The sequence below is a fragment of the Myxocyprinus asiaticus genome, chromosome 13 (genome assembly GCF_019703515.2).
Source record: "Myxocyprinus asiaticus isolate MX2 ecotype Aquarium Trade chromosome 13, UBuf_Myxa_2, whole genome shotgun sequence".
In the NCBI taxonomy this organism is placed as follows: Eukaryota; Metazoa; Chordata; class Actinopteri; order Cypriniformes; family Catostomidae; genus Myxocyprinus; species Myxocyprinus asiaticus.
The window spans coordinates 37,522,937-37,539,113 of record NC_059356.1 but is presented as its reverse complement, the minus strand read 5'-3'; positions in this window follow the sequence as shown (position 1 = coordinate 37,539,113).

The following is a 16,177-nucleotide window of genomic DNA, read 5'->3' as shown; positions in this document are numbered from 1 at the left end:
ATCGGCCACTTCAGTGCTTCACAAACTCATCAGCTTCACAGGTACGTAGTTACTTAAATACATCAGCTTCACAGGCATGTAGTTACTTAAACATATCAGCTTCACAAACACAATAGATTAAACACAACAGCTTCAGGAGCACCATGGCCTTCCTTGTGCCAGACTCTCTCTCTCCTCTGCTGGTGGTGTGGCTGCTTATATGCTGCTCTCCCCATGCTCACTGGAATTAGAAACAGGTGTTAAACATAATCTAGCTCAGGTGCAAGCACCCTTACCGCTTTCTCTCTCTCCAGATGGATGCTTGACGCCCCCACTGCCACGTTTACATTTTAAATAGTTTAGATATCTTTTACATTCAGATACAGAAATATGGGAATTTTCCATATTTGGTGGTAAAATACGAAATGTCTCAACAACTCCATACCCCACAAACACATGCATAAGTACATATAAGTACAATGGACAAGGATACATTAAAAAAAAAAAAAAAAAAATATGTATTCTATGTTCCCATATAACATTATATTTCTTTTTTACTCTATAATCAATCAATGTATTACAAAATAATACCAGTGTTAAATGCATTGAATACCATAGGAAATACATACAGATTTTACAGGACCCACATATGCATTCTAAGTATTGTCATGGACATTCTCTTATAATAATAATAATAATAATAATTCCCGACGGGAAGACCCCCAGAGATGCGCAGTCGGATCGGTGCTTTCCTTCCTGCAGGAGAGGTTGGAAGGGCGGCTGTCCCCCTCCACCTTGAAGACACAGTGGATGGTAAGTCCTTAGGGAAGCACGACCTGATCATCAGGTTCCTGAGAGGCACCAGGAGGCTGAATCCCTTCAGACCGCGCCTCGTTCCCTCATGGGACCTCTCTGTAGTTCTTCAGGGTCTACAGAGAGCCCCCTTTGAGCCTTTGCAGTCAGCTGAGCTTAAGGCACTCTCCTTGAAGTCTGCCCTCCTGACTGCGCTCACTTCCATTAAGAGGGTAGGAGACCTGCAAGTGTTCTCTGTCAGGGAAACGTGCCTGGAGTTTGGTCCGGGCTACTCTCATGTGATCCTGAGACCACGACCGGGCTATGTGCCCAAGGTTCCCACGACCCCTTTTAGGGACCAGGTGGTGAACCTGTAAGCGCTGCCCCAGGAGGAGGCAGACCCAGCCCTGATGTTGCTGTGTCCGGTGCGCGCTTTACGCATCTATTTGGATCACACGCAGAGCTTTAGAGTCTCTGAGCAGCTCTTTGTCTGCTTTGGTAGACAGTGGAAAGGAAGCACTGTCTCCAAGCAGAGGATCACCCACTGGCTCATTGACGCCATAACTATGGCATATCACACCCAGGACATGCTGCCCCCGGTAGGGCTACGAGCCCATTCTACCAAGGGTGTAGCGGCCTCATGGGCCTTGACCAAGGGCGCCTCTCTAACAGACATTTGCAGAGCAGCGGGCTGGGCAACACCTAACACCTTTGTGAGGTTCTACAACCTCCGGGTGGAACCGGTTTCGTCCCGTGTAGTAGCATGCACAAGAAAGTAAATCCGGGACAGCCGGCCGGGTGTATCACTTGCGCATAGCGCCTTTCACCTCCCCTGAGCTGAAGACGTGCGCCGTTAACTACCAGTAGTGTTCACAAACTGTGTTCCTTGGTTGATTTCCTCCGAGTCCTGTGGCAGACGAGTTTGCGGAGAGACTCAGTGCCGGCCCAGTACACGTGCTAACTAAAGCCCTGTAGTGGGGTAGGTGCTCCACATGTGGCGGTTCCCCGTAGGTAACCCTATTCGACGTATATCTTCTGCTAATTAGTTTCCCTGTTGGCAAACTGCGTCTTCCTTGGGCAGAGGCCCCTCTGCCCCAGTCACCATGCTTGTAGTAACTCCTCCCCCGTAGGGTAGGACATACCATGGGACTTCTCCACATGGCATGCTTCCGACATAGCTCGGCAAGACCATGTGACGTATTTGCACTTAAACCCCCCCCCCCCTCAGGGTGGGGTGTGGTCTTCGCAGTGTCCTCCCCTTGGAAGGGACACCCCCCCCAACTAGACTTGGTCGGCCCAGCCGGTTAATCCCCCTTTTTTTGGGGGGAGTGGAAAAAAAAGGGGATAAGAGGCCCCATAGTCGACTTGTCCCCAGAGGGCCGTTCGACACTCATAACAGTGTTGGGGGAGGTTACGTGTCAGCCTGGTGCACTGACTACAAGGCACACAGTGGTCTGCCTGTCACACACCGCCAGTTCATGTAACACAGTTCAGCCAGTTGCGGCGTTTTGTGTAGGGACCCCTAGTGTCACTACATCGACACAACGTCTTGTTCACTCCATCAGGGAACGGAGGTTATGCAAATAACCAGGATGTTTTGAGTATAAAAAACCCTGCCAGTACAGTAAGACAAAATACACATGTTAAAAATACATTCTCTGAAAAACTGAAATTATCTTATGCAGTGTTGTTTCTAAAAAAAGATAAATCAAATTGATCTAGTTTTAAGGATTTTTTGATATTTGTACAGGAAAATAATAATAAAAAAAATAAAAAAATCAAGAATACGATTTTTGCCCTAATATCAAAGATCTTACTAGAAAAAAGTCATTATGATCCAACGTGAATTTTCTTGATAAGAAAATATGATCATGCCTGGTAATGTGCATGTAAAATGGCTAGAAATAGCATTTTAGCTTAGTGTAAAGCTGACAATTTACACAAGGTTTATTTCTATTTCTTCTGCTCCAAACTTACTTCAAACTTACTTCTCTGTCTGCTCATATGAATGTAACACATCATAAGAAAGTGTTTCACCGCTGTTCAAATGCACTTTGGACCACATCATTTATATGTAAATATGTTTTCCATCTGAAAGGACTAAATATTAAATTAAACAAATGACAATAAAATGCAAAGTATTCAGTAATCAAAATACTTTTGAATGCAACTGTATTCTAATTACTAATGATTTAAACTGTAACTGTAGTGGAATACTTATATTTTGCATTTTAAATACATAATCCCATTACATGTATTCTGTTACTCCCCAACCCCATATTGTCCTAAAAATCATGTTCAATCATCTGCCCATTAGGGGGCGATATGCAAGAAGGATGCGAATTACCAAAAACAGAAGAAGGAGAATAAGAAAGTAAAGTGGAAATTGACTGAGCAAGGAGGAGAATTAATAGTAAAAAAAGGACTTAAATATTGATCTGTTTCTCACCCACACCTATCATATCGCTTCAGAATATATGGATTTAACTACCAGAGTCGTATGGAGTACTTTTATTTTGTCCTTAAGTGGATTTTGGAGCTTCACAATTTTGGTACTCACTTACATTGTATGGACCTACAGAGATGAGATAATCTTCTAAAAATCTTTGATTGTGTTCGGCAGAAGAAAGAAAGTCATACACATCTGGGATGGCATAAGGGTGAGTAAATGATGAGCGAATTTTCGTTTTTTAAGACAAAGGCATCTTATTTTCTAAGAGGGGGCTGAGCCCCACTAAGGCTGAAAACACTCAGAAATCAATATTCCGGAAATGCACGTTGTTTCTTTAATTTAATATCTGTGCAAATTATTGGCTTCTTAAACCGTGCTGGTTATGATTTTTCCTCAAGACTGGACCTCTTGGAATTTTAATTGAATACTCCTGCTTTAGAAAGCAGTGGGCTGCTGGATCATGAGCTGAGGGAGTATATGTTCTCATAAGCCCATCCACATACACCCAAGCTTTCACAAACACGGTGCCCACATGTGTTTCCCAAACTAAATTAACGCATGCTTAAGATTGCAGCCATCTATCATAGCGCCCTTGCACTGTATGAAGATTTTAAAAAAATCCCAATCAAACACAATTAACCTCAAATTAGTGCAGTGTTGGGAGCAGTGTTAACGAGCACAAGCTGCTAATTGGCTGTGATTGCAGAAGGCTGGAATGATTGCTGTCCCATTAAAAACTCATAAAGTTCTATGAGCAGTGTTGTCCCATTGGTATATCTGACCTTAGTAGCACTGCACAGATCATCATGAGAGTGACGGTGAGAGTGAGACATAGAACAGAAAATGAAAAGAACAACTGTGACAAAAAAAAAAAAAAACAAGAAGAAGAGCTGGAGAGAAAACCCAAGGACTGACAAGAGTGTCCATGAGAGAGCAATCGCTCCATGTCTGTATTGCTCAGAAGGGAGACATTCTATTGGCTAAATCTAAGAGGATTAGCTCTGTAAACAACAGCATTAAATACATCTGCTCAAGGTGAGACTATTTCTCTTTTCCAAAACCTATTTTGAAGCATCATAGGCATGCTCCTGATGTGAAGGCTGTTCTAAAGAGGCCTTATTATGCTTCTTGGGATTTTAGCTTTCCTTTAGTGTGTAATATAGCTGTTTGTTACAAAGCACAAAGTCCATGTAAAAAGGAGTTCCCTATCTGTCACTCACTCGACGTTGTGTCGATGTAGTGACACTAGGGGTCACTCTTGGGAGCCCCAAACACCTCTGATTTTGAAAAAAGGCCAATGGGAATTGACGAGTGTAATTTGCATGCCACTACCCCGGACATATGGATATAAAAGGAGCTGGCTTGCAACCACTCATTCAGATTTTCTCTTCGGAGCCGACCGGTTGTGTTCAGCGAGCTGAATTACTCTGCCGATCCATTCACCTTGAAAAGCTGTTGGATTTACGGCGCATTACAGCGGCTTCTCCCCTTCTTGCACTGGTGAAGTGCAGAGAACGCCCCTGGGCGCTTCAGCAGCTAAAAGAGTATATTCTTCCTACTGAAAGAGTATATTTTCCCTTCTAAAAGAGTGGCATTAATGGAGAGCGTCTTTTTAAAGATGCTTCTCCATTTGTGTGTATTTCCTGGTTGCGGTCGTTACCTCTCCGTTTCCGATGGCCACAATTGCGGTCTTACATGCTTGGGCTCTTCCCGCGCGGAGACAGCGTTCGTGGACGGGTCATGTTCTAACTGCGAGAGTGTGACCATGGCAATGTTGCGGTCGCGGTTTTTCCTTCGTTAGAGGGAAAGACAACTCCAGCGGCTCCCTGCCTCGGTCCTTCTACCTACAGGTTTGAGGCCGTGTCGGTTAGCACTGGGGGCAATTTGGGGACCCCAATGGGAGCCACTCCGCTGGGCAACTCCCCACAGACCTCCCATTCCCCAGTATGCTCGTTTGCCCCACTGGTATGAGACTGCCGGCTCGTCTCAGGGCGAGTTCGTAATCTCGTTTCGGTGCTCGCGAAGTGGATGAGCTCTCGATTGCAGCATCAGAGAGCGGGCTGTCCAGTCTGACGCTGAGGAATCGACTGGGCTCCCACATTCAGGCTTGCCCGGGCGGCTGCATGTGTCAGGCTGGAGTGGAGCCCTCCACCCCCCCTGAACCTTCGCAGCCTGACGATTGGTTCCTGGGCCCAGAGCTTCACCTCGGTGAAGGGCGAGAACACCGCTACCTTGTGTGTGGAGATCGCTACCCTTCTACGGAAGGGTGCGATAGTGCCTGTCCCTCCGGCTGAGATGAAGAAGGGGTTTTACAGCCCCTACTTCATCGTACCGAAGAAAGGCGGTGGGTTGCGGCCAATCTTGGACCTGCGAGTACTGAACCGGGCTTTGCACAGACTCCCGTTCAAGATGCTGACGCAAAAATGCATTCTAGCAAGCGTCCGGCATCAAGATTGGTTCACGGCGGTAGACCTGAAGGACGTGTACTTCCACGTCTCGGTTTTACCTCGACACAGACCCTTCCTTCGGTTTGCTTTTGAGGGCTGGGCATACCAGTACAAGGTCCTCCCCTTCGGCATGTCCTTGTCCCCTCGCATCTTCATGAAGGTCGCAGAGGCAGCCTTGCCCCGCTAAGGGAAGTGGGCATCCGCATCCTCAACAATCTCGACGGCTGGCTAATCCTAGCTCACTCTCGGGATGTGTTGTGTGCGCACAGGGACCTGGTGTTCATGCACCTCAGCCGGCTGGGGCTTCGGGTCAACTGGGAAAAGAGCAAGCTCTCCCCGGTTCAGAGCATCTCTTTTCTCGGCTTGGAGTTGGACTCAGTTTCGATGTCGGTGCACCTCACGAACGAACGCGCACAGTCGGTGCTGAACTGTCTGAAGGCATTCAGATGAAGGACAGCGGTTCCACTGAAACTTTTTCAGAGGCTCCTGGGGCATATGGCATCCTCAGCAGTGGCCACACTGCTCGGGTTGATGCATATGAGACTGCTTCAGCACTGGCTTCAGACTCGAGTCCCGAGATGGGCATGGCACCGTGGGACACATCATGTGGTCGTTATGCCGATCTGTCGCTGCCTCATCCCTTGGACCGACCTAGCATTTCTACGGCAGGGGTTCCCCTAGAGCAGGTCTCCAGGCACGTCGTGGTTACGACGGATGCCTCCAAGATGGGCTGGGGTGCTGTATGCAACAGGCACGCAGCCGCCGGCTCTTGGACTGGCCCACGGCTGCGTTGGCACATCAACTGCCTTGAGTTGTTGGCAGTACTGCCCGACATAGACACTTATGGCCCCCAGCCTGTAAACAAAATTCCACTCTTTTTGGGGAGAAAAAAGAGGAAATGAGGCCACAGCTGGGCTAGCCTGTCCCTATTTGTTGGGCAAGTCGACTTGTTCCCAAAGGACCGTTCAGCATTGGGGGAGGTTATATGACGGCCTGGTGCGCTGGCTACGAGGCACACAGCAGTCTGCCCATCTCGCACCTCCAGTTCATGTAACACAGTTCAGCTTACCACTGTTTTCTTCACTGCGAAAGCTAAATCTCTTTGTATGGACTTCCAAAGGCAGACGAATTTAAGAATCAGTGGTTACATTTTATTTTGAACACTATTCCTCAGCAGTACAACCACAACCAATGCCGGATTTTCAAGATGGTTACTCCTGAAAGATGGTGCAGTTCCCACTTTGTTGGGACAATCTGGCGCTTCAGGATCACAACTTGTAAGTATGCTTGATTATTTGTGGATTTATCTGCTACTGAGAGTTCAAATACTGAGTTTGGTGTTGTAGCTATGGTGTACACCCAGTGCACAGCTGTAGGCCTCTGCTAACCTGCTAGTAACTATGATTTTATGATACTCACTTATGATTTTCCATGACTGTGATGATACTATTTTAGAAGGCAGCTGCCTGTGTAGGAGGTGAGTCAGCTCAAAATGTTTGGAAGCGAGCTTATGGTGCATTAGTCTGAAAGACTGTCATTGAATCTCAGAGGAGAGAGATTGGGCTTGGGTGAATCATTGGTGAAGTGTACAAGGGGTCCCGAAGGGTCCCAATTGCCTCAGGCTCAGGAAAGTGTGTATGACGTATACATGCAAATTAAAAAAGAAGGTGGACGTGGTCAAAGGAAGTGTGTGTGTGTATACTGTATACAGTGATGGGCAGTAGTTTCGCTACAAATAGCGAAGCTATTAGCTTAACTACATTTCTAAGTAGCGAGGTGGTAGCTTCACTGGTTTTTAAATAAAGTAGCTTTTCAGAAGCGAAGCTATATTTTTGACTAGGTAGCAGCATAGCGTTGAGAAAAGCTACACCGCTACATCATGCCTTACCCAGTGTTTACTATCGCCGGTCTGAATCGGTTCACAATTCAATCTGAATGCCTCAGAAAGCTCTCACTTGCCAATAAGCTCACAGACTATATTATAACACAGAAAATAAAGATAACGTTGGTTGCAGTGGATCTACAATCAATGGAAATGAAACCTGCAAATGCGTCCTATTGTTTGCCAGTGATGAAGAAGGTCTTTATAATGTTCAACACGTTTGCAGCTTCTGCAGGTAAATATATTTTCCAACCAAAAGAGTGCCCTGACAGAGGGAACGAGATGTTGTGTCGATGTAATGACACAAGGGGTTCGATCTTGAGAGCTCCAATCACCTTTGCTTAAAATAGAAAAGGCCAATGAGAATTGGCGAGTGGAATTTGCATGCCACTCTCTGCCCTGGACATATGGGTATAAAAGGAGATGCCGTCCACCACTCATTCAGATTTATGCTGAGGAGCCGATAGAGAGTCCCGGCCATGTCAGTGGCCAGTTCAGCGCCACGGCAGGAGGGATGCAACGGCTGGACATAGCAATGACAAGGCCGGGTCTTCCTCCTCTGAAGGGAGCACTTGCAGGTTCACCACTTCGTCCTGAAAGGTAGTGGTGGGAGCTTTGGGCACGTAACCGGGCTGGGGTCTCAGGATCACGTGAGAGTGTGCCGGCCCGAACTCCAGGCATTCGCTGGTGACAGAGAGCACCTGTAGGTCCCCCACCCTCTTGATGGAAGTGAGCGCCACCAGGAGGGTGGTCTTCAGTGACAAAGTGCTGAGCTCGGCCTGCTCCAAGCATTCAGAGGGGGCTCTCTGTAGGGCAGTTAGGACCACAGAGAGATCCCAAGAGGGAATCAGGCACGGTCTAGGAGGATTCAACCTCCTTGAGCCTTTGAAGAACTTGGTGATCAGGTCATGCTGTCATGATGGTCTCCCATCCAGTGTATCGTGATACACTGCTATAGCAGCCACGTACACCTTCAGGGTAGAGGGAGACAGCTGTCTCCCCAGCGCTTCCTGTAGGTAAGACAGCAGAGACCCAACCGCGCACCTCTGTGGGTCTTCCCATGGGAAGAACACCAGTTCGCGAAGAGACCCCACTTCAAGGCATACTGCCACCTCGAGGAGGTGGCTCTGGCCTGAGCGATCGTATTTACCACCACTGACGGAAGATCTGCCTCCCGAATCTCTCCCAAATCAGCTGGACTATGTGGGGGTGGAGTCTCCACTCCCCGCAGAGTGTAACCTGCCGTGAGAGCGCGTCCGCTGCACGGTTGAGGACGCCCGGAAGGTGAGTGGCTCGCAGAGACTTCAACGTCTGCTGACTCCAAAGGAGGAGGCGGCGGACGAGTTGCGACATACGACGTGAGCATATGCCACCTTGGTGGTTTATGTATGCCACAGTCACTGTGTTGTCAGTCTGGACCAACACATGCTTGCCCTGAATCAATGGCAGAAGCCTCCACAGGGCCAGCAATACTGCCAGCAACTCTAAGCAGTTGATGTGCCATTGGAGTCGGGGCCCCGTCCAGAGCCCCAATACTGCTTTCACGTTGCACACGGTGCCCCAGCCCGAGTTTGAGGCATCTATCGTGACCATGACGTGCCTTGAGACCTGCTCTAAGGGAATGCCCGCCCGTAGAAATCCCAGGTCCGACCAAGGGCTGAAATTCTGATGGCACTGTGATGTGATAGTAACACGCTGGGTGCCGTGGCGCAATGCCCACCTCGGGACTCAAGCCTGTAGCCAGTGCTGAAGCGGTCTCATATGCATCAACCCGAGGGGGAGAACCGCCGCCGAGGATGCCATATGCCCCTGGAGCCTCTGAAATTGTTTCACTGGTGCCGCTTCCTTCTGCCTGAAGCTTTTCAGGTAGGTCAGCACTGACTGTGCACGTTCGGTTGTAAGACATGCCATGAGAGTGACCGAGTCCAACTCCATACCGAGAAAAGAGATGCTCTGCGCAGGGAAGAGCTTGCTCTTCTCCCAGTTGACCTGAAGCCCGAGTCGGTCAAGGTGCTGAAGCACACGGTCCCTGTGTGCACACAATAAATCCCGCGAGTGAGCTATGATTAGCCAGTCGTCATGATAATTGAGAATGCATATGCCCTTCTCCCTTAACGGGGTAAATAGCAACGAGGGGTGAGACTCAGCTACGGGGATGGGTTCTATTCTATCCACCCAGAGGACGGAGGTACCCGCAGTGGAGAGGATGCCACTGAACCTGGGCGAGCGTCTGGCGAACTGGATTGTGTAGCTGAGGCGAATAATCCTGATGAGCCACTGCTAACTGCCTTCCTGCGGGAGGATCTTCTTCTCACAGACCAGCGTACAGGCTCCGATGGTGCGGGAGCCGGGGCCGGCGCCGCAGGAGGATGGCCCTGGCAAGAGGCAGACAGGGCACAGGACTTCAGAGGCCTGAAGGCGGCCGAGTCGCACCATGGCAAAATGTGTTTGATCGCCTCTGTCTGCTTCCTCACCATCGAGAACAGATGGGCGAAGTCCTCGACAGTGTCGCCAAAAAGCCCCCCTTGGGAGATGGGCGAATCGAGAAAGTGAACCTTCTCTGCATCATGCATCTCCACAAGGTTGAGCCACAGGTGCCGCTCTTGGACCACCAGAGTGGACATCGTCCGGCCCAGGGTGCGCGCCGTGACCTTCATCGCCCGTAGGGCGTGGTCGGTTAGCATAAGCCCTGGGCCGGTTCTACCCTCATGCAGATATTTCAACACCATGGCCTGGTGGACCTGCAGGATGGCCATGGCATGCAGGGTGGAGGCGGCCTGACCCACGGCCTTCTAAGCCTTCGTCATCAATGAGGAAGAGAACTTACAGGCCTTGGAAGGGAGCCTTAGTCGGTCCCTCCAGGTGGCTGCACCCTGCGGGCATAAATGCACCGTTACGATGCGATCTACCTGGGGAAGCTCAACGTAACCCTTAGCCGCTCTGCCATCGAGGGTATTTAGGATGGATGAGCCCGCAAAGTGTGTATGGGTAGAATAAGGTGCCTTCCACGACAATCGTTAGCTCCTCGTGCACTTCCGGGAAGAAAGGCAATGGGGCAGGGCGCGGCCGTGAGTCGCGCTCCGATCCCAGAAACCAATCATCCAGCTGTGAACGCTCAGGGCAGGGTGGAGGGTTCCATTTTAGCCTGATGTTCACAGCCGCCCAGGCGAGCACTGATGCCATCTCAGCATCCACCTCATCCTGAGCTCTACCGCCCGTGAGTGGTAGCTCAGAAGATTCGTCCACTTCCGACAGCAGAAGCCCACCCTCCAATGCTGCAACCGATAACTTATACTCGTCACGAGCCACGAATGAGACATTAAATCTGCCCTGAGGTAGACCGCCTGCATCGCTCGACAGCTCTCCCGGGTAGAATGAGCGTGCTGGGGGATGGGAGGTCTGCAGGGGCTGAGCCAGCGGAAATGTTCCCATGTCCATACCCAGATCACCCACGGCCCTCGCCGACCCGGCCGCCTGAGTTTCAGCCCAGGACGGACCTGGTTGGGAAGCAGCCGCGGTGGCTCCTTGCTTCACGAAGAAGGAAGTGAGCCGCGACCGCTACGTTCTCATGGGCATGTTCTCACAATGAGAACATGACCCCTCCACGAAAGCTGCCTCGGTGTGCTGGCGCCCCAAGCGCTCGAGACAGATTTCATGGCTATCCGGAGGGGAGAGATAACGGCCACATCCAGTAGCACTAAGGCGAAAGGCCATCTTTAAAAGATGCCAATCGTTTGTGTGAGCTCTTTTACTAGAAAATATACTATTTAATATATACTCTTTTAGCACCTGTAGACTCGGCTGCTGAAGTGCCCAGGGGAAGCACAACACTCGACTGTGAGAGGGTGACCACTGATATGCGCCGTAAATCCAGCAGCATAAGCGTAGGTAATGGGACAAAAACAAAACATGCATTCGGCTCCGAAGGAAAAATCTGAATGAGTGGTGCTCGCCATCTCCTTTTATACCCGTATGTCTGGAGTGGAGAGTGGCATGCAAATTCCACTCGCCAGTTCTCATTGGCCTTTTCTATTTTAAGCAAAGGTGATTGGGGCTCTCAAGATCGAACCCCTAGTGTCACTATATCGACACAACATCGAGTGAGTGACAGTCAGGGAACATGAATTAGCCTACACAAAAACACATAAAAAAGTACCATGGCATTACCATGTTTTTTGGACATGTATCATTACCTGGACGCAATATGTTAATACAATGGTAGGCTATATGAGTATGGTAATCATATAGCGAAGTACCATGGTATTTTTTTAATTACCTTGAAGCACTATGTAAATACAATAGTATATGAATATGGTAATTATATATCAATTTACCATGGTAGTAACATGGTATTCTTTGAAGTACTTTGAAGCACCATGCAAATACAGAATGGTACATAATGATGGTAATTGTATATCAAAGTACCATGGTATTACCATCTGATACCATCAGAAATCACACTGTTATTGTCCAGATGTTCTCTCTCTCTCTCTCTCTCTCTCTCTCTCTCACACACACACACACACACACACATGAAATTTGGCTTCTGATGATATATCCTGTAATTCTGTGTCTAGCTGCTGCATTTCTGTATTGTATAGATTAACATATAGATGAATAGTATACTGTATGTACGCAGAGTTTTTATACAGGAATGTGCAAATTAAATCATGTTTAAATGGGTATGGGTTTGTAGAGGTAGTAGTCTAAATCAGAAAAATAAAATGTAAAAATAGTGATTTTTCATATTGAACATGTTTGTAGAAGTAGTAGTATAAATATGAAAAATAAAATGTAAATATAGTGACTTTAAATGATGAACACATGGGTTTGTATAAGTAACATGTCTAAATATGAATTTACATGTTTTTTGTTTTGTTTTTTGTTTTATGTGCACATACGTAAGTATTGCACCATACTCTATACTTGTATAATGTATTGCACTAAACTGTAATATACTGTTCCAAGGCTTTGATAAACATCATGCGACTAAGTCTTTTAGATGCTTTGTCTATGACAGTATGCTCTGTGCATCTGCGGTTGAAAAAATATGAAGTAGCTTAAATGTAGCAAGCTACTTTTGGCATGTAGCTTGTAGTGTAACTTGCTACTTTCCCTGAAGTGTAACTTTTAGTTTAGCTTAACTAATTTTTCTGTTGAGTAGTTTGTAGCTTAGCTTGCTACATTATTTTCTAGTAGCTTGCCCAACACTGACTGTATATAGATATTATGTTCTTGGGCTGTGTGGCAGATGCAGTAGTGGCCGCTCTAAGGCTGTTTACAGAAGGTCACAGATGAGAACAAGGCAATTTGAAGCTGGAAATGAGTGATGTCTTCTCTCATTTAGATAGCAGAGCAAACTAGAGCAACAAACACACCAGCCCTTCTTACACCTGTTGCACACCACGCGCGGAAGCGGAGCAGCAGCAGCTCTGAAGCAGCATGGTGGGACAACTTTAGCAGCATACCGGCTTTCATACCAGCAGCCTTTCTACTGCATAAATTGCATTTACACATCAGAGTCTCTAGTTTGAGAAATAGACGCCTCACATGTCCTCAGCTGACAGATTCATTGAATTCTACCTGCTCGGCACCACTTTCATGTACAACAGTAAAGAGTAGACTCAGGAGTGCAGGCCTTATGGGAAGAATTGCAAACAAAAAGCCACTTTTGAAACAGAAAAACAAAAATAAAAGGTTAGAGTGGGTAAAGAAACAGACATTGGACAACAGATAAATGGAAATAAGTGTTATGGATCTTAACCCCATTGAACTTTTGTGGGATCAGCTAGACTGTAACAAACTGACAGCTAGAATGCCAAGGATCTGCAAAGCTGTCATTGCTGCACGTGGAGGATTTTTTGATGAGAACTCTTTGAAATAGTTTAAGAAGTTCTGAAATATTTTTTTCAAATTGTAATAGTAAATTTTTACCTTATTAATATCCTAATTATACATTGTGATCAGTTGAATACCACTTTGGTGAATAAAAGTACCAATTTCTTTCCAGAAGAGCAAAATCTTTTTTTTTTTTTTTTTACTTTTATTCACCAAAGTGGCTTTGAACTGATCACAGTGTGCCAGTCATATGCAATATAGTCAGGGCATTAATAATATGAAAAATTACTGTTACAATTTGAAATAATAATAATTAAAAAATAAAATAAAATAAAAAAAATTCAGAGCTTTTTAAACTACTTCAAAGAGTTCTCATCAAAAAATCCTCCACATGCAGCAATGACAGCTTGTCCAGATACTCAGGTGACATTTCACCCCACACTTCCTGTAGGACTTGCCATTGATGTGGCTGTCTTGTACAGTCTAGCTGATCCCACAAAAGCTCAACGGGGTTAAGATCCATAACACTCTTTTCCAATTATCTGTTGTCCAATGTCTGTGTTTCTTTGCCCACTCTAACCTTTTCTTTTAGTTTTTCTGTTTCAAAAGTGGCTTTTTCTTTAAAGTTCTTCCCATAAGGCCTGCACCCCTGAGTCTTCTCTTTACTGTTGGAAATTAAACTGGTGTTGAGCAGGTAGAATCCAATGAAGCTGTCAGCTTAGGACATGTGAGGCATCTACTTGTCAAACTAGAGACTCTGATGTACTTATCCTCTTGTTTAGTTGTACATCTGGGCCTTCCACATCTCTTTCTGTCCTTGTTAGAGCCAGGTTTCCTTTGACTTTGAAGACTGTAGTGTAAACCTTTGTATGAAATATTCAGTTTTTTGACAATTTCAAGCATTGTATAGCCTTCATTTCTCAAAACAATGATTGATTGATGAGTTTCTAGAGAAAGCTGATTTTTTTTTTTTTTTTTGCCATTTTTGACCTAATATTGACCTTAAGACATGCCAGTCTATTGCATACTGTGGCAACCCAAAAACAAACACAAAGACAATGTTAAGCTTCATTTAACGAACCAAATAGCTTTCAGCTGTGTTTCATATAATAGCAAGTGATTTTCTAGCACCAAATTAGCAATTTAGCATGAATATTCAAGGATAAGTTGTTGGAGTGATGGCTGCAGGAAATGGGGCCTGTCTAGATTTGATCAAAAATGACTTTTTCAAATAGCGGTGGTGCTGTTTTTTACTTTGTGATCAGTTGAATGCCACTTTGATGAATTAAAGTATCAATTTCCTTCCGAAACAGCAAAATCTGTACATTATTCCAAACTTTTGGCCATCATAATATATATATTACACATACACTCACCGGCCACTTTATTAGGTACACTTGTACATCTACTTATTCATGTGATTATTTAATAATAATCAAATGACTGGGGATGTGAGTGGCTCACAGCGACTTGAGGTGCTACTGACTCCAGAGGAGGAGACGGCGGGCGAGTTGTGACATACAACGAGAGCGCAGACCGCCTTGGCGGTTGACATACGCTACCGTTGTCATGTTGTCTGTCCGAACTAACACGTGCTTGCCCTGGATCAACGGCCGGAACCTCCGCAGGGTGAGCAGAATTGCCAGCAACTTGAGGCAGTTGATGTGCCAATGCAGCTGCGGGCCTGTCATTAAGCCGGCAGCTGCGTGCCCATTGCAAACAGCGCCCCAGCCCGTTTTATAGGTGACTGTTGTGACCACGACGTGCCTGGAGACCTGCTCTAGGGGAACGCCTGTCCATAGAAACATGAGGTCGGTCCAAGGGCTGAAGAGGCGATGACAGACCGGCGTGATGACCACGTGATGTGTCCCGTGGCGCCATGCCCATCTCGGGACTCGAGTCTGAAGCCAGTGCTGAAGTGGTCTCATATGCATCAACCCGAGTGGGGTGGCCACCGTTGAGAATGCCATATGCCCCAGGAGCCTCTGAAAGAATTTCAGTGGAACCGCTGTTTTCTGTTTGAACGCCTTCAAACAGGTCAGCACCAACTATGCACACTTGTTCATGAGGCGCGCTGTCAATGAGACTGAGTCCAACTCTAAACCGAGAAAAGAGATGCTCTGAACCGGGAGGAGCTTGCGCTTTCCCCAGTTGACCTGAAGCCCTAATCGGCTGAGGTGCGAAAGCACCAAGTCCCTGTGTGCACACAACATGTCCTGAGAGTGAGCTAGAATTAGCCAATCGTCGAGATAGTTGAGAATGCGAATGCCCACCTCCCTTAACGGGGCAAGAGCTGCCTCTGCGACCTTCGTGAAGACGCGAGGGGACAAGGACAGACCGAAAGGGAGGACCTTGTACTGATACGCCGACCCTCGAATGCAAACCGGAGGAAGGGTATGTGTCGAGGTAGAATCGAGACGTGAAAGTACGCGTCCTTCAGGTCTACTGCCACGAACCAATCTTGATGCCGGACACTCGCCAGAATGCGTTTTTGCATCAGCATCTTGAACGGGAGACTGTGTAATGCCCGGTTCAGTACTCGCAGGTCCAAGATTGGCCGCAACCCACCGCCTTTTTTCGGTACGATGAAGTATCATCTCGGCTAGAGGAACAGGTTCTATCGCACCCTTCCGTAGGAGGGTGGCGATCTCCGCGTGCAAGGTAGCAGCGTTTTCGTCCTTCACCAGGGTGAAGTGGATACCGCTGAACCTGGGCGGATGCCTGGTGAACTGAATCACGTAGCCGAGTCAGACGGTCCGGATCAGCCATCGCGACGGATTGGAAAGC